General features: G+C 44.2%; 1 protein-coding gene across 43 annotated transcripts in view; it reads right to left on the bottom strand.

Annotated features, from left to right (window-relative positions):
• The window catches only part of FBRSL1 (fibrosin like 1), a 502,421-nt gene that overhangs the window by 283,744 nt on the left and 193,789 nt on the right, over positions 1–24,888 (bottom strand). The window lies entirely within an intron of this gene.

The following is a 24,888-nucleotide window of genomic DNA, read 5'->3' as shown; positions in this document are numbered from 1 at the left end:
GCCGTGGAAGGGATGGAATGCACGGGGCTTCTCTGCACTTGTGCCTGACCACGTGTGCCCACGCTCCTGTTCACCGGTGTGAGAGGGAAAGTGCTTCTGGCAATTCTTGGGAACCTTAGGCAAGGTTGTGCCAAAGCGCTCGGGGGCCTGCCAGGAGGGGAAGGGGACAGACAAACGCCCTTCACTCTGCTCCCAGCACCCCTCAGCTGGGACACGGCTGCTGCCTGACCCAGCGGCCAGCCCATCGCTTCCCAGCCCGGAGATGTGCCCTGGGGACACCCCAGGGACTGCACTGAGAGCTCATGATGGCCTCTGAGGGACACTGGCCTGAAACAATTTGAGATACCACACAGAATCTGAAGTAGAGCAGGATTAATTCTTACAGCCAAGGCTGGTGCTTTAACTGCTAAATCATCCCACTCCCTTCACCTGAAGTTGTGCTTGTGTTTGGATAGAAGCGAGAGAGCCAACGCTTGCAATCACAGCAACCTTCCTCTTACATCTGCAAGGAGTGTTACAGGGGGAGGACAGGGGTAGGATAGATGTCATTCACAGCTTCATTCCTGGGCTCATTTACTAACAAATTATTCTGCTAATTCCCTCGTGAAATATTGGGTGGAAAGAAGTGTTTAATTTATTAATAGGTTCTATTCATATCAGTTTGGTTCCATTTAAATTACGCTATTTAAAATGTCGGCTTGTACAAATTGGTATTTTTAATGGCAATAAAATCCCTTTGTTTCTTGCTGTCCTGTTCCATGGTGGTGCTGGCAGCCAGCAGGGTTTGCTCGTGGTGCTGATGTACCCCTGTGGCACTGGGCACATTGGGCACACTGTCACCACATGGGCACAGGCAGCAGTGATCACTGCACTCCACGGATGTTTTACAGTGCTGCCAGCCCAGTGCCCCACAGTCTGTTAATGTTTTAATTAAACATTCAGAGTAGTCTACAGACAATGAGCTCCAGTTCTCATCCAGAGTGCACAGCCCTGTATGGGCTTGGGTAGCAGAAGTAAAAGGAAAAGAAGTAGAAGGAAAAGTATCATGCTCAGTAGATTTCTGATTAATGTCCTTGCTCCGCATGCCTTTGCCACATTACACCTCATCAATACACCTTCTTCTGCAGGATAAGACATTTGGACACATCTAAGTGATAGAAAGCAAAATTTTTTCGTGGCCACCTCATCACACAAAATTTTATCATGGCACCACTCTCAGTGCAGTGCCCTGGCTCACTCCTTGTCCACCACCTTTCAAATATTGCCCACCTGAAAACTTTTATCAAAACAGATATTTTATCTTTGCTCCTATGTCAAAATGTTCAAAAGCACAGCACAGCAATGAGAGGCAATCCCTGCTGGGATCTGCTAGAAGCATTTCCAACAACAGTGAACTTGAATTTGGAACTATCCACACCATGTATCAAGGCAAGAAATAATCCACTTGAAGTTCATAATGTTCAATCCATACTGTCTGTTTCCTTAATAAACAGGTCAACAACACTGAAAAGAGAAATCTAACTATCCTACATCAATATTGGCCATAAGCCATCAAATTTTTAATTCCACATATAATTAAGTAAATTTGGTAAATTTTTTTTTTCCTAAATACATTAAAATGATTGTCATTCACTTATTTTACTCTTTTTGAGGTCTTTATTAAGCAATTACTACTTCAGCTATGCCATTATCTTGCCTAGGATTGATGCCAAGCCAATAAGACAAATGGTAATACCCCATTAATTACAGCTTTTCATAACACTGGCACACCAGCTTTTTTCTGTCATCTGGGTCTTTCTACACTTACTCAAAACCCAACTCCACTGGTTTCAAGTCATCAGCCAGCTCTTCTGAAACTCTTGGATGTAAAGTATCTGACCTGCCAATTCCAATCCTTCCAGACACAGCAGGTGCTTTGTTTTGCCCTGAAATAGGAGCCACTTAACCATTACAGGGCAGAATTACAATTTCCCTAATACAGTACAGAAATGCCCATTGAATTCTGCAGCTTTCTGATCCAAAACCTTCTCCCTCCCACCTAGGAGCACATCAAAGCCTGTCAAAATTATTACACTTCTGACATAAACAACTTCTAGACAGCTGCAAATTAAAGGGAAAATAAATTATGCCATTCCAAATCCTTTCACCTTCCCAAGTGCAAATGGTTGCTAGAATTAATTCAAAAGGACTAAACTGCCAGCTGTTTAAAGTTAGCACAGACTCACCCAACCTGTTACCAGACTGGATCCTTTTGCTGCTTTTCTTGAGTTACAGTCAGCTCCAAACACCACCTGTTTCTTTTCTCCAAATTTCATTAAAGGAAAACTACACCTACACACGCAGTAACAAATTGAGACAATTTGACCTGACAAGGTCTTGCACGGGCAAGCAAATTAGAAGCATCACTGCTGCCATTAACCTTTCCAAGTAAATATCAATTATTAAACTTGCTGCACTACCTCTGTCCCCAGTTTGCTGCTGTGAATTAAGAGGGTCATCAGCCTTTTTGACAGATCTTGTTCATTTACACCTGCTGCCTGCCAGCAGGGGAGCCCGCACACCCGCAGCCCCAGCGCTCAGCCAAGCTGCCTTAATTCATCAGTAATTACCCTAATGAGCCACATGCAGGACCCAAGGAGGAGGACAAGTTGTTCTGCTAAATGGATGCATTGGTTTCAGGGGCACTACCAACAGACCTGGGTATTAGCAAACTGGTCAAAAGCTTCTTTCCCAAAGTTGCCACTGGCTCAGCTGCTTGATTTCTAGTGATTTTCTCTGGGTGTTTTTGCCTGAGTTCCAGAAATTCCTCCTGACCACGTTTCCCGATTGAGTTTTACTATAAAAACTAGTATCCCTCTCCCTTGGAAAAAGTCATTACTGTTCCAGAGTTTGCAAAGCTGAGGTGGGCTCCTGGAGCTGCTCCCAGCCTGGGGATGTCACCTCCAGCTCAGCACAGAGCCAACCGACTCCCCAAATCCACGTACAACAATTGCCAGGGACCTCCAGAGGCACTGCAACACCAGCCACGGGGATTAAACACCCCAGGTGGACCAGCCAAATACCCCATCTAACACTTGAACAGCCCATACTGATTGCCCAGGGTATTTACACACAGTGGCAATGTCCTTCAGCAACCAGAATTACAAATGCAATTCAACATTACAGGCTGTTCTCACCTCAAATCAAATCCTTTTGAGACAAATCCTTTTGAGACACAGCCTGTCCCCTGCATTACCCACTGAGTGCACCCAGGTCCTTGAGCAAAAACAATCCCATGGATGGGTTTGCTCTGTTTGAGGCAGGATTAATCCAAACTGTCTTCCAAACTGGAACTGAAGGGTTCCAGCGAGCATAACAGAGCCAAAACAGAGACTGGGGAACAGCAGGGGAAGTGTGTGGGCCAAACCTGAGTGTGTTTGATTGAGTTGCCCTTAGGTCTGCTCAAAGTGTTTTGGGAGCTATCTGAGAAGCAAAATGTCTCAAAATAACTCTGGTGCCCACAGCTCTGCAGAGAAGGGCTTGGAAAGGTGCTCCTCAGCCTTGTCTCCAGAGGGCTGGAGGTGGGAGGGAATCTTGTCTTAGACAAAGACTGACTACTGTGTCACTTCAGGAGAGCAAAGCTGGAAGAAAATAAAAAGGCACATGGGGACAACTGAAGCTATTTGTTAATTTATCTCTTCCAAACCCCAAGACAGCAAGACATTAATGTCCATGTATATGAACTGAAATTTTGAATAGGTGCTGAAGTTTTACTCCAGCAGAGTTTCATTGCTGAAGTTAAGGCAATTCTCCAAAAGGATTAATTAAACCCAAAGCTGCTTAAAAACCAGACCAACACAGTCTCCTGTGAGATAAGTAACACCCCAGACCCTGCACACACCGCAGAGCAAAGCAGGCAACCCCAGCTCTCTGCAGTAGCTGCAGTCCAGCTTTCACCAGGAGCGACAGATTTGTGTTTGAGAACATGAAACAGGCTGTTCCCAGCTCGGTGGGAGCGGGCCAGGGCTGCAGGCAGGGAAGGACCAGGGTAGGTACAGAGGGTTTGCAAGGCCATGATCAATTTGCATTCTGCAGGTGCTCACGGACAGTCCCAAGCCACATTCGGAGCCAAGAATTATGAACCTTGCGCTGTTGGACATCATGTAGCATGATTAAATACCATAACTCATCCCAGTAATAACTCCAGCTCTGCTACCCTGGAATGCTGCTGCCTTTCCATCTCTCCCATCCAACTTCCCCCTCCCTAACTTCTTCCTGTGGGGTGGGGAGGTGGAGGAATATATGAATGGGCAGAATGGGCCTTATTTCCCTAAAAGGGCTTTTTCATTACCACTATGCTGGCTCTCAGCCCCTGCTTTTTAATCATAATAGATCAGCCTGCTCTCCATTTACTTAAGCTTTTCCGATGTCAGAGGAAAGCACGTTTTTATTTGGCACACCTATTTTCACATCATGGGCACGCTGCCCCTGCTCATTATTAATAAATACACTTCGATTTATCACAAGCTCCATTTGAGTGCCACGGGGAGCCCGGGGCAAAAGGAGACAAATTCTTTTCTTAAGTTGTTCTGAAAGGTGCTGGGCTTGCTGACCCTCACCCCCATTAACCCAGCACAGCTAGTGCGCTCCTACTGGGAGCTCCACGGCCTGTGCAGCGGCAAACTCGGACTGATCTTGTGCCATCTCAATATATTTGTTCATTATCTTGCGCACACACAGAAGCATTTGGAAATGTACTCGGGGCACAGGCCAAATTGAATCATCTGCCTTCATTTTCCACACGATCTGAAGCTACAGCTGCTACAACAGGCTGTGGGATTTTTATTTTCCTTCCTTAACAGTTTTTTTTCCCCTCACTCTTAAAGTCACAGCAGTCTCATTTTAAACCCCTTGCTGCTGCTTGGGTTTGTAACTGTGTTGTACAAAACGGGTCTTGCATACACACAGGGTGGGAAAAGAAATTCCCAGCAACCTCTCTGCACAGTTCTGAAGGAAAGACAGAAAGCAGAAGCCTCAGGGAGAGACATAATTAAGATATTAATCTCAGAGATTCTGTTCTGGTGGCTCAGATGGGTCTATTAATCCACTAATCCTGTCACCTCTGCCAGTGGACAGGCACCAGCAGGAATGGCACCCACCCACTTTGTGCTGCACTCTGGAGCCAGGAATGGTCCATGAAAACAAAGCTGCCCTTTCAGATCAAAAGGGCAAAAAGTCCCACACAGCATTGAGCCAGGCTACCTCCTTTCAGGAACACATTAACTTCAAGAAGAAAGTTCAATTCCTTCTTAAAGCTCTGGAAGATCCACTTTCATTTGTCTTGAGAGAGAGAGGACAGACCAAACACAACCTTTGGATTTCCATGTTACTGACTTCATGGTAAATCTATTTTGGCAGGAGCCACTTGGAGATAAGTGGGTAGAGCTGAGAGGCATCCAAGTCCCAGAGTTTAGGTCCAAGCTTTCAGATCAACAGAGACAGGGATGAATCAACTTTATCATGCTCATCTATCTAAACTAATGCTGCTGAACACCACTTTACATCTCATCAGCAGGTAATGACTTTATCATCAGCTCTGCCAAAGGACCCTTTTCCAACTCTTTCTACAGGGTTGAAGAAAAATTCCTGCAGGTAACATTTCATTCTAACAAAGATCATGATTTCCTATAGCTACAAGAATTGATAACGCCAACTGTTCCAAAAACTTACCAAAAATAGTTGTATGGCTTGTCCCCTTCCCAATAAAGGATGAAAAGGATGCTTAAACAATATTTTGAGCGACTTTTTTGCTAACATATGCTTGCATTTTATTATCAAGTCCCAGATAAGCTCATGTTTCTCTGGTAGACTATCAGCAGTAGCAGCTTTCTGCAGCAGGAGACAGTAAACTGCCTTAATAAATACAAATGGACAATTTAATTAAAATATATTGGCAACTTGGAAAAAGTACTATTTGTGGATGAAACAGTCTGTTAAGGGATTGCACTCAAGGCTAGCTCAGTGTGTTTTAGGCAGGCAGCAATAAGTGGCAGTGAAACAGTGCACAGAGCTCTACCCCAATGATTAAAGACCACGCCAAAATTTTAAATGTCTGTTTTCCAGAAGGGGGAGGAAAGTCACCCAGTTGGCTCTGGTTTTAATGTTTGAAACAAAACAAACCGTTTGGCTTTAAAAATGTACTTCTTTAAACCTGAAAAGACCGACGTATCAAAACAAGGTGGAATCAGCTAAACACATTACTTCTGATTTGTTTCCTTGAAAATCCAGCCTTAATGCATTCTAACAAAATTTATCTATCCCAAGCATACCTCATAATGAGATCAACTGGGAAAAATATCAGGCTTGTTTGTATATTTTATACTTGCTCTAACTTGGCAGTTTGGAGATTATGTATTCCCCAGGTCCCTCCTTAAATCGTTTCACACGCTACAATTTGATTTTCTTTGCTTGGCCTTTTCCACAATTTTTTTTGATACATTTTATTGAGTTCTGGCTCAGAGGGAAACGTTTCCTTTGAATTAAGGGTGCAATCATTTTTTCTCCCCTCTAAATAAGGACATATGGCGTAGAAAGCAATGTTACGGTCTGAGTATTTTATGATTGAAGTAGAGCTCATTTTAAAAAATGACAGTAGCATCAGGTTGGATTAGAGTAGTTTTTCTAATTGGGTGGTGCTGCTGTGGATACTGTGATGGGCTATCTTGGCCATAACTCATTTTAAATATGACATGTCCATTTTTACTTACTGTGATGAAGAAGCAAACAGCAGCAGTATTACGATACTGAAGGATAATTGTCCTTTTTTTTAGCAGTCACTCAGTTCCATGATGTTTCAAAGGTTACTGCTTACACATTTACCTGCTGTGCACACTACTGGTTCCCTAGTCCTGGTTTACCAGTTTCTTTTGGCTAATTTACATCAATAGCCTGTGCTGCAGGCAAGCAGTCTGTAACACAGTGGCTTGTTTTCACCTCTCCTTGGGATGCAGAGAACTTGAATTGATGCTAGCAAAGGATTTCTGTGCTTAGACTGAGTCAGCTGCTAAAGCAAGGCAAGTACAACCACCTCCTGTAATAAAAAGTATTATCAGTGAAAAACCAGAATATTCAAAAGTCACTGATAGTTTCTCAGCTACTTGAGCAACATGAACTACTCACTAACAACCTGACTTTACATCTTAAGGCTTGCAACCAGATATGAGGGTCACCTGCCATTTCTAAGAGCAAATTAAACCCAAGCTCCTTTGGTACAGGCAGCTGCCTTTGCAGTTTTTGGAATAACTCCTGTCCGGTGCTGTGACTAGCCAGGGCAATGTCCTGTGATGAGCTCAGCTTCAGCTCCCTGAGAGACACTTCTGCAGAGCTGGTGCCACTTCTGGCTGGGCAGGAACTCTGTTTGACCTCATGGTTCTCGAGAGGTGCCATCAAAGGAGGCCAGTGCCCTGGGGGCCAGGAGAAGCCTTTCTCCTCAGTGCCCAGCACACAGAGGCCGCATGGAGCAGTGGGGTTGGCCTTACTGCAGCTCTGGAACTGCTGCAATGATTTTTCACAGCTTCTGGGCTGGCAGGTGGCCTCGGCTATGGAGCAGAGCCGGCACCGCTTCCCCACCACGGCCCGCGCTCTCAGGATCAGGAGCCTCGCTGCCATGCGAGACCTAATGCTTATTTTGGAAAAAAGCTGGTGCTTAAGCAGGCAAAACTGCTCGATTTTACAGCTGCCATCAGGCCTGCGTAGCAAACTGCACTCTGCATGCCCCCAGCCGCACTTGGCAGATGGCAGCAGACAGCTGGGAAAATCTGGGTTTGACATCCGTCAGTGATAAACTGTGTCAGCCCAGGCCCGCGTAGGCTGCAGCCAGCGAGCGCGCCTGCCGAGCGGGACTTGGGCTGCTGAGGGGGAACCGCATTCCCAGCCCATCTCACTGAAACCTGCCCTCCACAACACGGCACGCAGACACAGATGGCACCTACGAGCCCTCGGGGCCGGCTGGAGAGGCAGGCAGGGCGACAGAGGGGCACAAATTGCGTTTGTGTGGCAAAGTCTTGGTGACACGGTGGCTTCTGTCACAGCTGCCCAAAGCTTCCCCCATGTCCAGTGGGGACAATGCCAGCTGGCTCCATGGCTGGCCACAGCCAGGCCCATCAGCAATGGTGGCAGCACCTCTGGAATAATGCACTTAAGAAGGGGAAAAAGTTGCTGCAGAGCATCAATTGCAGCCAGAGAGGGCAGTGAGAATACGCAAGAGAAACAGCCCCGAAGTCACCAAATCGGCGAAGGAGGAGGAGAAGAAGGAGCTCTAGGCAGCAGAGCAGAAGTTCCCCTAGAGCATGAGGTGAAGATCACAACGAGGTGACAGGTTTCAAGGAGTAGCATCCAATAAATAGCCCATGAGAGAACTGAAAGCCTCCATGCCTCCTGAAAGTAAGATTTGTAGCTTCAAGTTTCACATAAAGATGACTTGGACCTGTGATTCTCGGTTATAAAATGTCATCCAATATGCATTAAATAGAAAATTGATTTGGCACTTTTTTTTTTTTTTGGTAATGGGAAAGAAATGGATACACTGAAGACGAGCTCAGAACTCTTAAGAGCAGATGCATCAAGTGTTACCAATCTGGTGCAGTGGACCATAGCAAAAGGATCACTGTAAGGGAAGTAGCTCCAAGCAGGACAGAGGGATGATTGACTAAAGCATCCACTTAGCAAGGAGAGAGCTGTGTTCAGCTGGAGCCAACGGACTAAATTAGGCTGAGCTTACACGATGCTTTTAAACACCATGTAGGAGGCAATCAGAATTGACAGCTTTAACATTGCTGCCATCTATGCATACAGATACCATCTATTAAAGGCTAATATCAACAGCTGTGATGTTCAAAGCAAAAGTAGATTTAATATACATATTAAATTGTCCAAAGCTGCAGGAGATGTTTCAAAATATATTAGGAAATTCCACCAAGAAAAATATCTCTGTATATTACAGTAGTTCTCGTAATGGTGCTCCACAAAACTGAGGGTTTTGGTTTCAGTATGAAAGGTGATGATAACCTTCAAAAGTGATTTTAGTAAAATAAGATTGTAAAAAGCAAGGTAAACTTATTACTAGTTATGTCAGACAGGCAAAGCATTCAGTGCAGTTCAGCCTCAACCTTGGGAAGCAAACAGACATTCCCCAGCCTTCTGATAGCTAAAGGAAGGTATCAGACAACATTTGCCAAGAACAAAGTTCAGACCTGTTGCACAAGCTCTGGGATGGAGACCCTATCACACAGGTGTTTCAGCTGATCTTGGAATATGCACTGAGAAAACAGACAAAAGACAAGTACTGGAGACATATTTCAGAAAAGCAACCAGGCCTGGCTGGGCTGCCATAGGCACAGTGCTGTGGTTCCTGGCTTGAGCAGCAGAAGAAAAGAAAACCAGAACTGAAGTAAATTGACTCAATTAAATTATTTAAACAAGGTTTTCTGGAAAATTATTTTTCTTGAATAAGCTTGGTTTCATTTCTTCAATAAGTTTGGTTGAAAAGGAAACTGGATAAATGTGATGCATTTAGGATTCTAGATGCACTCATGCTGCAAGACATTCTGATAAAAGTTACTGCTATATAAATATCAATAAAGCAAATTTTAAGTGGAGACCATATCAGCTGAGTTCTCAGAAGGTAGTGTCAATAAATAAACATTAATGTTTGCTACAGAAGGTAAAAGGATTTAAACAAGGTTTGCAGCTATTCAATAGTCCCATCAATATCTGGGAAAATATGTTATCAAAACCACTGCAGATAAAATTCATGGATGCCAATGATACCTTTTTAGAATAAATAAGGAAGAGGAGGGGAAGGCAGCTTTAAGCAGCAGCTTGAATTCTGTGAAAAACACACCTCAGGAGAAAAAACATATCCCAAAGCAGGGCTGCACCATGGGTGTGAGGAATGAGAGCAGCTGCCTGCAGCTCCTGCAGAAGAGAGGCTGTGCTGCCAAACAGAGCCTGTTGGGGAAAGCTGGGAGGTGACACTGGGCTTCCTGCATAATGCCACAGCCAAAGGGAACTAATCCAGCCCCTCAGCAAGGGAAGAGAGGCCACTTTGACTTGGCTATAGCATTGACAGGAATGATTCTGGAAGGTCTTCAGCCTCCCCAGTGCACCAGCAAGGCACAGCTCTACTGAACAGACAGCCCATGGTGGGTACAGCCTAGCCCATGGGACAAACTTGGAGAGTTATCCTGAATTGCTCCAAGTCCTTCTTATGGGGATCACAGAGACCAACTGAACCACCATTTAAAAATGCAAAAATTGGCAGCAATTCTCCAGGTGTGAGCACTGCAGGTCTCTCCTTACCTAGAGCTGGGCACAACAGCTGCCCCGGATGCTGCCCCACAGTGAAGGCAGCCTGCAAACCCCTTCTTTGGTTCAAGGCAGAGACAAAAACACCCACATTCTTGCTCAACAATTTGCTCAACCCCTCCAAGCATCCCATGTGAAAAAGCTGTGCTTAGCACAGTTGAGTTTCAAATTCATTGCTAGGACTCTGAGGCACCACAATAACACAGTTAAAACGCCACCAGATGTGTGTCATATAATACATGTTAAAAAAAGAAAAGACATACTGTGTGCAGATACAACAACAATTTGCTGTTTAAATTAATTCAGGAATCAGTACCATCCCTGTAAACCCAATATATAAAACATATGCTACTGTAGGCATGCATAAATTGCATGCATTTTTATCCAGATAAAGCCACACATGCAACTAATAAACCAAAGTGAAAAAAATAAAAGATACAAAGTAAATAAATAAATGCAAAGGCTGCCTAGGGAATAATGAATTTTGCAGAAACTGCTGTCAAAGATCACAGAGCTGAGCGGAGCCCCAGCCCTGTTGGTCCCTGCCCTCAGCAGGACAGTCACAGCCTGGCACTTCCCAGGGAGTAGAAATGGACCCCAAAACACTTTTCTTGCCCAGCCCTGGGGTGAGGTTAAGCTGGAGAGGCACAGTTCCAATGACAGGAGACAGTCTCCCACATGCCCAGGGTCTGGCCTGCCATCTCGTGTTCCCAGCCCTTCTCAGACCAGCCCACAGTCACGTCCCTTCTCTGGCTGACGATCCCTTAAAACCCAGGAGCAAGGCTCCAGCCTTACAGCAGCTGGGGGAACTGCTGGCAGTAAAGGCAAGAAGAGAACCACCACTTCAACGTGGAAGGAACTGATGGCTGGCTGGCACAGTGGGAATTCAGCAAAGCAGAGACAATTCCCATGCACATCACCATGAGTTGTTTTATTCCAGCTCCTACCTTGCTCAAGCCAGACCTACAATTTGCTGTTATTACTAATTCAGACTCTACAAAGCCCCTCCCTGAACTCTGCCTGGACTTTTGGGATCTGTCCTTTCCCTGGCAGAGGTCTTTGTCCCCCAGCCAGCTGTGCCATGTCTCCCAGAGGCAATGGAGAGCTGACCACAGCTGCTTCAGCTCAGCAAGAGCCAAAGCCATTTTCTCCAGGCTCCCTGCACTAGCAGATGAACCAAGCCAGCTCTGGCAAAAATCAGAGCAAACCTCACACCTCTGCAGGTCTGGACTTGAGGCAGAGGCAACCTGAAACATCACTGTGTGTCTGGTAGTGATCATCCATTGTGATCAGTCACGACACTGGGGTTGTCAAGGAAACTTTCAGTAAGGCCATGAGCTCCTACACCACCAGGGCAAGGTTTTCTGATTTGAGGAAAGTGTTGAAACTACCAGAGTAAGCACAGCCAGCTCCTCAAGGAAACACAGAAGCAATTTCCTCTAAATGCCCAGGGGACATCCTGTTTGCTGATCGACATCCTGAAGAAAACAAAAATCTAATAATAATTAGAGGCTAAGCAACTAAGGTGAAACCCTTTGGTAATTTCCAGTCCCAAGTAACTAAAAAGGGGTGACAATTATTTTAGCTAATGATCACTGAACTTTGAGATTAATGTTCACTGATGAGGAAGGGGAGGCAGCTCTTTAGAAGGCAGCTCTGCTGTCAGGCTGAGCCCAGAGCTCCTCGAAAAAGCTGGTTGATACTCGCTACCATCAAGGGACACAAACATGCAAGGAACTAAAGCCAGCACCAAAAGCTCAGTGCAGATGGACTGGGATTCTGCCCTACCTTCTTCCCACAGATTCCAGTAGCTTACAGTAGAGAAAAATTCTTCTTGTTGGCCCTGTCTGTACTCCTGATTTGCAGCACAGGAGTGGCTTGGCATTCCCTAAAGCCAAGTGTGGGTTTTAACATTTCTCAGTCACAAAAGGGCTGGCTGGCACTCTGCAGCTTTGATACAGCTGAAAGGGCAAACTGCAGATGTAAACACCAGGCAGACACTGAGGGTTATCCAGCTGGCCTGAATTGCTCCCTGTGAGTTTAGACAGCTTCTCCTCACTGATTCTGGAGAGAAAAATGTAATTGGTGCGTTCCAGAAAGGGGTCAGGCTGTGCCTGGGGATGAGCTGGGTCCAGAGGAGGGGAAGCCTGCCTAAGGCAGGCCCAGAGAAATGTGAGCCATTGCACCTGCACTGCTTCACAGAGAGCACAAAGGCTTGTCAAAGCCCAAAATAAACAAGTCCACTAGTTCAACGAAAAGCTTGATTTGGAGTTAATTTAAAGTATTGTAAATGCTTGTCAAGTTTTAAGCCAAACCTTCATTTTGCTCAGTTTAAGTAAGTTATCAATCAGTTTAACTTGAACTGGAACAAGAAGCTTCTAAAAATGAAATTAAAGTAACAGCCCAGTTAATTGAGCCTGCTGCAGTCCTTCCCATAAGGATGGACTTAACTTCAGGAAATGCTCATCTTCCTTGTCACATTTGGTGCAGGAAGGTATTTTAAACAGTAATAAGCATCTGCTTTCTCTACTTGTTCAGTGGGAAAGTCTAGAATTATATACACAGCACCTTAGAGGATGCTGTAATAGCAAGATGCATTTATTAATGATCCTACTAGTATTTCCTGAGAGCATCTCCACATGCTCTGCAAATACCCATCAAATTTAAACAGCAAGGATGTGCAGTGGGTAGTGTTACCACCCCTTCTCGGAAGGGATGAAAAGACCAGATGACTTTGGGAACATCAAGCAATGAACCTGGAATAAGGCTGGGACTACAACTACAGAGAAAACAGGATGCCTAAAAGCGCTGCAGCTTTTAACAGCAACCATCTTGCATCTTAACCACAAGATCATTCTCCCTGGGTGACATGTAAGCAAATATTTCTTAGAATGAAAGCATAATGTTAATAGCGTAGAGCTTGCTGAGAAAGCAAAAAAAGGAATTGCTGCTTTCTTGGATTCTACATGGAAACCCTACACCTCCACAGGAAATATTTTAGTAAAAAGAGACACAGAGTTACAGCATGAAGAAATGAAGGCAGCAGATAAGGCAGGTTGTGTGAAAAAGGGATAAGGGAGCATGGCCTTTGCTACTGGGAAGAACTGGTGGGATTTGGTGCTCTTGGTACACGGGTCAGTGAGGTTTTACTGTGGCACAGAGATCTGTGACTGCTGCCCAAGGCAGGAGGCTACCAAGTAGCTTGGATACAGATCAGAGAAGTGACCAGGGTCTGTCACACCATGGGATCTTTACAAGCAGCACTGGGGCCCAGAATCAGGGGGAACAGAACTGAGAGCTCAATCCAGAGATCAGAAGTCAAGAAAAGGGCTTCTCTGAACTGGTAGCTCTTCCTGAAAGAACAAGTGTGGGAAAAGGAACAAAGCCCAAAAAAACAAAACTTATGAAGGCTCTATGAGTAGAGCTAAATAACCAGGTAATTATCCCAATTTTATTGTTCCTTTGTTGCTGCCTGCAGACGAGAAGAAAGAGAACAACAGAAGTAGCAAGCGGGGACAGGCAAACCTCTAAAATATTGATGTAGAAATTGAACATTTCTTCTGGAGATGTGAAACTGGTCTCACATGGGTTTTTTTGCTAATAGTTGTCTCAGTGGACATACAAATCCTTTATAACAATACATATCTAGATACCATTGCAGTGTAAATATCCTTGCTCAAAACACTCTGCATCTTACTGCTGCTCACACTGTACCTGGCAGTTTCCTATTTAAAACAGTATCACTTGCTAAAGAAAACCACTAACAGAGGACTAAAGGAAACAACCTTATTCACTCAACCAACACTGTTGTCTCAGCAAAACAAAGCAATTAACATCTGAGTTCATAGAAAAATATATTAGCACAACAGATGCATGTGCATGTATTTCAGCCCTTTGGTAAAATGTGCTGTTTTGGGGCCAGATGTTTCTGCTCATGCCAAAGAAGAATCCAGCTGCATCAAGCTGTGAATATTTCTTCTGATCTGTCAAAATCTGCATGAACTAGAAGAGAAAAAAACAGTACTGAAGTTTGAAATAGAAGGCTGTTTTCCACTGGGGATTTTACCACCATCTGTATTTTTAAAGCTTTAGTACAACTTGACAGAGCCTGAAAAAGTTTGCGGCACAATAGGTAAAGCACATTGAAATACCATTCAAGTAAGGTTTCTGGTAGAGTTGAAACATATGGTAAAAGACTAGTTTTATGCATTTTTCCCCTTGAAAATCAATTCATACTTATTAGTTGGATTTACAACATGTTTAAATTGTATGGCCTTCTTTGTAATGTGCTGCCATTATAAGCTGAACTCTCATTATTGAGATGATAGAGCAATATTGAATTACTGGGCAAACAAGGTCCTTTTTCAAAAACACTACAGCAATTGCTTTTCTCACGGTTTCTAAAACCAGGTGTTGTTTTTTCTTGCATTAATAGAATTACTATGGATTTGCACTGATGCAAGAGTAAAATCGTATCATTTTACCAAATCCATAAAAAAGGAGCCAAAATGGAGACAGAGCAGTTAAGCAGAAAACATGAAAGCATCTCATAACACCATTAAGTTTGCAAACTACAACACATTTGTCAAAGCCTGGTGTTATCCATCCTAAAAATCCACCCAGCAGCACCAGCACGCTCCCACCTCCCAGGCCACCTGTGCAAAAGCCTGTAACTCATCTCACAAAAACCTCTGTTGTTTTATCCCCCTAAACCACCTCCTGCCCCAGGGAGAATGCAGTGGCAGGAGCAGCCTCAAACAGTGACTTGCTTGAGTAAGTGGCTGCACCATTATTTCCAGGCAAGTCCCAAAGCTGAGATTTTCTAACCACAGCTTGACCCCCTAAAGGCATTTAGATTCCAATCTCTCCTGTCCTATCCCCAAAATTTCAGCCTTAACAAAAAAAAAAAATTAAAACTTCTGAAGCAAACATATATGGTTCAGTACAAAGGAAGCAGAATGTAGCTGGGTATTTCTGAACTGAACTCAGTTTTCCATTCTGCTCTTCTCAGCTCTCCACATTCATCTGCCAGCAGCCAGGCAGCTGTGCTGCCTTCCAGGTGTGCAGCACAGCTTTGCCACTGACAGGGTTATCTATTTTACAAAGAATTATGCTGGCAGTGAAAATCACAGTAGAATTGTTTTGAAAGAAGCAAGCCTCAGATGGACAATTTAGATTTCACAGAAGTTGAAAGAGGATTTGCAGGTTCAAATTATTAATCAACACCCTGCCAGGCAGGGGCCAAGAGCAATCTGCCGGCGCTGAGTTTTCTTGGACTTAGACTGCAAAATCTGGATTTTAGATTGACTCAGTGAGGAGGATTTTTGTGCCTACAGCCCTTTCCTTCTGAAGTATCCAGGCAAAATGGATCCCTAGCTTTCAGGGACAAGTATGAACTTGGGGATGGGTGAGGTAAATCATTTAAGGAAATTTGGGATTTGGAGGCTTTCTGAGCCAAAGGACACACTGCACATGGCAAGGTTACTTCCCCGTTTTTAAAATCATGTTCCAGCTGTAACAAGACAATATAAACTGCCCCTGGGGTCACAGGGGGCCTTTCTTTTGTTAGCAAGAAACGTGGAAAAAACTGGCCAGAAAAAAGCAGGTGCTTGTGGAGAATCCAACCTTTTGCTGCAAACACTGTCAGCTCTCCCCCGTGCCAATCAGGATGACACAGGCTGCTCTGGGAAGGAAGAATTTAATTGTAATAAGCACCTAGCAGAGTGTAACAATGGTTAATCACAGAGAAGCACACAGCAGGTGCCTCCAGTCACATCAGGATACCTTCAGCATCCTTTTGCCTTGACCTGTCAAGTTGCATGCCTTCAAAATTCTGCAGGGCCAAACTTAAAATAAAAAGAAAGGGGGGAAAAAAAAAGGGGGGTGGAGAAGAAGATGAGGAAAAAAGGGAAATTATCCATTAACTGTTTTAAAGAAAATGGTAATTAGTGTTCTTTCACAAACAAAAATGTAAAGCAGGACCATAAAGAGTCCACCATTAGCTGTGTATTTTTATAAACACCATCACTATCTCCTGGGGAACAGCCTCTGACAGCAGTGAGCAGCTCCTCCTGCTCTCACATCTGAAGCCCCTGAGTGTGCAGGGTTGGATGTTTCAGCTGCAAGCAGGAGAAGGGCAGGGGAAGGTGAAGGAACAAGACAGGATGCCCCAACACGTGAGCCAGAGAGCACCTGGTCCGAGTCTCCTCTCTCCTGCACATCTCTGTTCCAAAGAAGTGTTGCAAGATGAAAACTGGGAGCTTGAGGCCAAAATCAAAATAGAAAAAAGAGGGTATGCTCCCACAGACTTTTGTTGAAAGCAGTGATTTATTTTTTTCTTTATGTTTACCTTAAATGTGTCTCAGAGAAGCTGCCCACAGAAGCATCACCCCACAGCTCCCGTTGCACTGTATTATAATAGTGCTTGTTTCCTCTTGCCAGCTACTCATCAAGGGTTACCACCAGCACAGCCCTCCGTTCTTTCAGATCTAGTCAGAAGGCAAATTAGTTGCAGCCTGATGGGGGAGTGCTAAATTTTTCATTACAATCTTTCTCCGGAGGTTTGGTGTTTAATAATTTGTACTGTATAAAATTTCACATATGGGAAAACATGGCACCACACAGCCTCTCCAGATGCCGGTTTTTTTTCCTGGCTGCTAATCATGTGAGCCCCCCAGCTAAAGAAGTGGATTTAGGGCATAATTAAAGCTTTATACTTTAATAGTAATATGGGTAAAGCTCAATTTTATTTTTGAGAGGAACACACCACATTTGTAAATTCCCATTTCGCCAAGGATCCGTTTTCACACAGGCTTTGTACCCGGGCTGCTCTGTTGCTGATATACCACGGAACATAAACCATGGCAGCAGCTCGTGGTGCTGTGAGAGGCACACAGCCCTGCTTAGCTGCTGCACAGGCTCTTCAATTCCTTCTGATCAATCCGAGAGCAGCGGTGGCTGTACGAGGGACATCTGGAAGGAGCCGTCACATCATCTGCTCTGCTTTTCATCACATAATTTGGCAGGAGAGTCTCTCTCTGATTGGTCACATGAACTTCTAACTTCTGGAAGTTTTAGCTACAGCCCTAAGCAGAGCTGAAGTGATTTAAATTTGCTGCTGCTCTCCCCCTAAGCCACCACCCTCCTTCCCTCCCCACAGAGCCCGGAAACCGCAGGGCTGCTGTCGTGCGTGGGAACGCCGAGCCCTCTCCCATCTTCCCACCACCGCTTTCTCCCCACGTTTCTGATGAGAACAGCAACCTGGAGCATGGATTAACTGCAGCTGCACACAGAGCACGAGGTTCACACGCTGGCTCAGAGCCCTGAGAGCCTCACCGGGAAGTGGGACCCAAGTCGGGGACAGACGGGAGGGTCGGTGGAAGGGAAGAGGTGCTGGCAGAAAGGCAGGGGGCATTCCTGGCATGGCTGAGACAGGAGTAGTTGTGCGATGGTCAGCACCTCTGAGGACTAACTTCAATTGTTTGTTGAATTCTAGAGTATAACCCCTTAAAAAAGGAAGTAGCCCAGAGATTATACTCTCAGAATGGCAACTTGGTATTTTAAATCCTTTCCCTCTTCTCCTAAACATCCTCCTAAAGTAAATTCAGAGGGGAGTACAGTGATCACCTTTCACAATATGGTTCTAATTCAATCCAAGTTTCTCCCATCTGCTCTAGAGACCTACACACTGCCTTAAAATTAAGTCCTTTGGTGCTATCATGGATTTCTGATTTCCCAAAGGAAAAACAGGTGATAAAGAGCCAGTTCCAACTAGAATGGTAAAAATCCACACTGTTCTTTGACAAACCTTGTGCTTGAACAGAAAGCAGAGATTCCAGCTTTACCATTAAGGATCACTGTGCCCCTCCATCCAGGTTTTACTCTATCCATCAGTAGGAACACTGGGTAGGATAAAGGAAAACTGTTACCATGGATAAGCATCTACTCCGCTCTCAGAGCTTGCAGTATGCTGGCAAATAAATCAAATGACCTAGAAGTGAGAAATAATGACCTTGCAAGTGAGAGTTTATTTCTCGTTTTATCCATCTTTACTATCACTGCTTAAACTAAATCAACCATGCATTTTAAGGTCTACACTGTATCCTTCCAAATCTGAGAATGCTGAAGTCTTGAAATGCTCTTTGTTGAAATGAAAAGCTTTATTACAGGTCAAAATTTTACTTGCCTCATATCTGGTTATATGTGTTAAATCACTACAAGCAATGCAGGAGAGACCGCTCCCAAACTCAGTGAACCTTCTTGGTGGCCATGAGACTTCCAACATAAAACTGTGGTAATGGAATTTAAATATAGGGAAAGAATCTAAGTACTTAAAAGTGCTTTTTAAATGCCTCTGAGTTCCACTGACATGTCTAGGTCCTGCTGGGTGAAGACTCTCAGCTCTGTGGTCCTGTGTTTCTCAGCACAGCTCCATGAGGGTTTGGCTGGTGGTTGGTTGTGTGGGCAGCACACCGTACCTGCCCACAGAGCAAAGTGACCTTGAGGAGGCTCGCTCATCCCAGTGTCTAACACTCATTTCCATGAAATCCCTGGACAGGAAAATACACATATGGAAAGATAATAGAGGCAAAGCCTCCATGTCAAAGAGCAGATTGGACTCTTGCCATCAGGCCAGTGACAGCAATCCCTAATTCTCCAAGACATCTGCTTATCCAGCAAAACACAAGCCGCCTGTCCAGCAGCCAGGACAGCACAGGGGCTGGCAAACACGGCAGAGTCAAGTTCTACCCCAGCTCTGACATCAGGCACATTCATCTCCACTATCACTCTCCCTCCTGGTTTTTTCCCCCCCTCTAAATAGAAACCAGTTCTACATAATGTCATTATGCTCAGCTTGTGAGGCTGAGTTTATCTGAGACTGCCAAAAGCACCGTAATCTTCAGCACCAAGTATGATTGCTCTGTCATCATGCATCTCTACAGATAGCAGTGCTCAGGCTATCCTCAGAATGGGGAGAGGTCAAACCACTGATGTTAAACCCGTGAGGCCTGAGAGCTAAAGGACGAGCTGCAATATCAGGTTTTGCCAGAGGAAACTCATCCATGTTCTGATTTGTCAGAAGGATTTATATCAACCTATACCAGATAAGGAACATGGGAAATAAATACCTAAGTCAGAACTTACTAATGGGTATTATTTCTCAGATAGTAGCAAGTTAATGCTATATAGCTAGGCAACAAAGCCATCCCATCCTTGATAAAGGCATAAACACATTAAAGGAATAATCCCTGTGTGACATGAGGTTACTTGTGCATTCATAAAATTTTCACTGCTTCTGCCAGCATTGCCTTTTAAAAATCACTGCTCTGCCCCAGCTTGATCAAACCCTGCAGCCCATGATCTGCTTCTCCTTCAATATGCACAAACATGCAGAGAATCCTATTATAAATCCTTTTTTAAAGGATAAATAAAAGTCTCTCATATCACAGACAAACCAGCAGCTTGACCTAGTTTCAGTGGTTCCACATTATTTCCAGTATCAATTTATCTATCAGTTACACTCTGCCAGGAAACACCAGGGTCATACTTTGCTCCCCAGGCCCAGCTGCAGGGAAGGGAGAGAAAAACCCTTTCTTCACTGCTTTAAGGACACTGAGAAAACTTTCAGAAGTTCCAAACTAGAACTGCAAATTCTCACGATAAAATAGTTTAAGTTATTCTTCTTCAGAAAAGAATTAAGACCATAACTGTCTTTCATTACAGAAATACATATTTAGCACAGTAAGACCTCTCGAAGGGACAAGGCATTTTCTAAACTCCTGTGCAAGAAGACAATTCAAAAACTGACCATTTACAAGGTTTAGGTGCTCTCATCATTAGTTATTGCAAAACATTGAATTGATTCACTACTGGCATTTAAAATAAACATTTAAAATAAACACTCTGCTTCCTTGGAAGTTCAAGAAAGCCACACTGGAGTAAGAAGCCAAGATTCACACATCAGGGTCTGAGTTGTCAGAACTCTGCTAACATCACTGACTGGATTAATTATAGAAGGACAGTACTGAAAAGAGAAGCAAAAACAAATACTCATCATCACAATAGAGAGTATTACATAGAAAAGAATTATTTTGAAGCAACTTTTTCTTCTCTATGGATGATTAATAAAAAAGAGAGAATTTAACATGACATTGTCAGTATGTAAAATGCAGAGAGGGGAAAACAGGCTGTGGCTGAAAAATGTATTGCCATTTCCATCTCCAATCCTTTCACCTCCTGAAAATGACGATATCTCGGGGCAGAAGAGAAACTTCTGTTGAAATTTCACAGCAAATGGTTTTATAAGCTCTATGTTGCTTTATCAACCATAAGCAAATCACTTCAATGGAAAAATTTACCCCAACTTGTATGAATTGTCTCATTTTAGGCAAACTCTGAATGAGAGTGGTTTACTGAAAAGAAAATATAAGTCATCTAACACTGAATATGCCTCCCTCTTCCAATATATAAGTTTCTAAAAACAAAACACCGATGCCAGTTTGTAAGATTTAATGAATATACAGAGTGGTAAATTAATAGACTGTGCCCCAGAGCTGCTGGTTTAGAATGCTGCTGTTATAATAAAATTAGGTAAGTATCCAATGAAACCTCAGGACCCTGGGCCGGTGCCATCTAATTGAAGTTTACAACTTTATTGGAGATTCCTTGCATCTTATATATTTGCTTTGTAGAGTTCAGTAGCTGGTGGCCTTGGCTCTAACTTAATTACAAAGCCGAAAGGAAGGTTGTGTCAGCATGATAACATTTGGCTTAGCTGAAATGTCGGTTTTGGGCACATTTCACCTGTTCTCATCTTGATTCAAGGGGACTAATAGGTCCTAATCACACAGAATAAATGTGCCTTTAAAGTGAAGACACAAAACTAAAGGGCCAGGTCCTGCAGGTCTCTGATCACCAGTGGAAGCGCATGGAGTGGCCAGCAGGCAGCTGAGGATAAGGACAGCCCATGTTGTGAGTCACAATCAGCAGACCCAGGAGGGCAACAAGCCCCAGCTAACACCTTGTGAACAACTGTGTTTGAGCCTCAAGACATCCTGAAGGGGAGAAAACATCAGGTGGGAGTGAAAGCTGAAGGGGAAAAATGGCAGGTGAAAATGGTGATTCCAGTCACCTGCCCACAGTTAATTCTCTGCAGAAGACATTTCACCTGGGACCTGCTGCAAGGGACGGGTGGGAGGGTCTCAGCAGGTTCTGAGGTGCAGCATACCCACAGCTTTCACATGTATTTTTCCACAACAAACATCTGATGGAAAGAGTTGATTGGCAGTAAAACACTTCGAAAAGATAAAAAAAAGCCACAGGAAAGCAAGACTGTATAACTTTCTAAAAGATAAGATGGAGCATGTTCCCTATAAACAAACCCACCTCCACATCCCACATGCACCGTGTGGCAGTCCATTAACACTCAGCGTTCCACTGATTAAAAAGAAAATTTAATACATCTGTCGGAACACAGAGACAGAATAAATATCCTTATCGTTCCATTTACTGTAAATAATACTTAAGTGCAAGTCAAATATTAGCTATATTCAGCACAGCATCCTAACAAAACAGGCACTGCTAACATTATGGTCCCAAACTGTGTTACTTGTAATTAACATCTGACATATATCTGCTTTTGCAATCACCCATTACTGATTAAATGACAAGGCACAATGTCAGATGCATAATCTGATTGGTTAGTACTCAGTTACCAAGGTGTTACATTTGGAAATTGCCTGTGAATTGATTTCTTTTATTGAATTAATAAGTGTTATCATACTGTACAGAAGGCAAAATTGCTACTGAATGTGAGCGATAACATATAATTACAGAAAATCAAATCCTAATCTGCAGAGCCAAGCCAGGTGTCAACATTTTAATTGTAGCTGGGGAAGCACAGTAACACCACAGAGCAGGGGGAGGATGGGAAGAGATCTCTCAAGTGTAGGAAGAAATATATTGCATAAAGAACCAACTTTAGTTAGGCATGAGAGCAGCCTCGAAGGATGCCAACCACTCACGTGCAGAAAAATGAGACTTCATTTTTAGTTTTTTTTACTATAATCTCACATGCTGGGACACCTGACTGTCGTGCAGACCCCAATCTGTCTGTGTCTTAAAAACTGCATTTTTGAGGGAATGTTTGTGAAAGATCTTAGGAGATACAAGCACAAAATATGGAAATCACGCACTTCTAACTATTCTTTCTGTAAAAACTAAGAAAACAATATCCCTTCTGTCCCCAGAAAGGCCAATCCCTTTGAGATCATATCACAAGTTTCTGCTATGAATAAAACCACAAGGGTTTTATTAGTTTTAGTAGCTTTGCACACTTTCTGAGTGAAAAATGCCTCTTCAGGCCATTTCCTAGTTGCTGTCCCTGTTAGCCTGCGAACACTGCACGAATGCAGCTGCTGGCATTGAAACTGATGATGTTAAATTGGTGTAACCCCATTGCATGGGCACTCTCAAATTAGCTGGCTCCAATACATTTGATCTATCTCAGCCACTCCTAAACCAATTTGAGTGTTCATGCTAAGGGACTGCACCACTTTAACTAGGTGCACTCAGAAAATGATGTTGCTAAATTGCTGCCATTTCTTTGGATTAAGGAGGCTTTGGAGAGCCCCAGTTTCCTCTGGGGAACAAGACATTCCTGCCACCATAACCAGCTTGGCAGACTGCGATTCTCACTCATGGCTGCATATCCAAAACCCTTCCATATCACCCCCTGTCCAGGCACACTGTGCAATTCCAGTCCCAAACACCTCCAGCTCTTCCTCCTCTCTGCCGCCTTCCCACCATGAGCACCGAGACACCTTCTGCCACTGCCACCCCCAGAGCTGTGCTGCTGCTTCTCCTGGCAGCAAAACACAGCTGCTCACAAGCAGGCACGAGCTGCCAGCCTCTCCTGCCCCAAAAGTCTCTCTGTTTGGCAATCTGTGATCTCTGTCCTTTGGAAAAAGACCTGGCTAGGCACAGGGTGGGGGGCACAGGCAGGGAGCACATGACAGAGCTTGGTTCAAAGACCACACCACTCCCCTGCTGCACCACGAGCCAGCTCCTAATTTGCAAAACATCTGTTCAAATCATCAGCTTTTTCTTTTGTTCAGGGATAAAGAGGATAGGTTAAGTCATCCTGTTGGCATAGAGAGAGAGAAGTTAAGCCCCATGCTGCTACCACCCAGCTGGCAAGGTGTCTTGGCAGCAGGGCGGCACATAAACATTCTACATGAACCTCTTTCCAAATTAATTCCTTTTATGCTTCTGTTTTCAGGGCAATAGTGAAAGTCTCATCCTTGAGTTACAAACCCCTGGGCTTAGCTGTGAGATGACCAGGCCAGCAAGTGTTTTCCCAGCACAGTTACACTGCTGGTCATGGCTTTGTGTCTCAAGAACTACAAGTGCATCTGGCACATACAGCTGGCCAGGGTGGTGAGGAAAAACAGCAATCTAGGCAAGAGTATGCAGCATGATGAAGTGAGGTGCCTGGGTAAGCAAAACTTTGGCTAGTTACAAACAAGCCACCATTGCACAGAAAAGGGAGAGAGCTGCACCTCTCCACCCTAAATGCATCTTAATTCTGTACATTGGCCAGTCTTCTAGACACTAATAAAGATGTTGGAAGGGAAAAAAATCCCCACACTAACAAATGCTTGTTACTGGAGCTGAAGTAACGTATTTTTAAAAGAAAATTTCTACAACATGAGATGTATAACTTGGCTCTAGAGTGATCACTGTGGGGAAAATAACTGGTAGGAGTTGCTATATGCCTGAAGAATGTGAATTCTGGAGAGCAGGAGGAATCAGACTCACAGGAGAAGTCTGAACTACTATAACAGGGAAAATCCAGCCAGATAGAAGAGAAACCTTCTTTCAAATACTTTTTTCCTGCAGTTAAAGGTAGTGCTGTGGAACAGGACTGCAGGAGAGTGAAAGCCTGTATCGATTGAGATGAACTGCACCAACCTGGAGGCCTTTTGCTGTGACAAACACCAGCATGACCTCCACGCAGGAGCTCCGGAAAAACGACAAGCAGCTAATTGGGTTTCCTTTCCAGTCACTCAATTTACAGCTACTTCCTGACCTCGGCTTTACAATGTTTGGAGCCTTGGTGGTTTAATGAGCTAAAATTCATGCTTTTCCACAAGCAGAACCTGCCCAGGTACATTTCTGTATCTTTCCCAGGCTGTGGCCACCGCAGAGCAGCAGCAGTTGCTTGTTGCTCCCCAGCCAAGCCATTAATTTTATTTTTTTTTTTGTTGGAAGACCATGGGGAGGATGCTGCCTCCACTGCTCCTTCCCTGCAGCAGGCCTGGGGAGCGGTCAGACAGAGCAGCACCAGGCTGCCACAGGCCAAAGGAACACCTCACCCTGGCCCCATGCACTTCTTCCATTCCAAGGAGACAGAGCCACAACAGCCCAGACGTGGCAGTCCCATGGCAGCTCCAGGTGATGTGAGTTATAAGCTATGCAATTCCCACTCCTCTCTTTGCCCCCAGCCACATGTTCCCACCTTCTCTCTTGTACCTGTACCTTTAT

This window comes from Cyanistes caeruleus, chromosome 18 (assembly GCF_971803275.1).
Source record: "Cyanistes caeruleus chromosome 18, bCyaCae1.hap1.1, whole genome shotgun sequence".
Classification (NCBI taxonomy): Eukaryota; Metazoa; Chordata; class Aves; order Passeriformes; family Paridae; genus Cyanistes; species Cyanistes caeruleus.
Note: the sequence above shows the minus strand (reverse complement) of the source record. Positions and strands in the feature narration are given on the sequence as shown.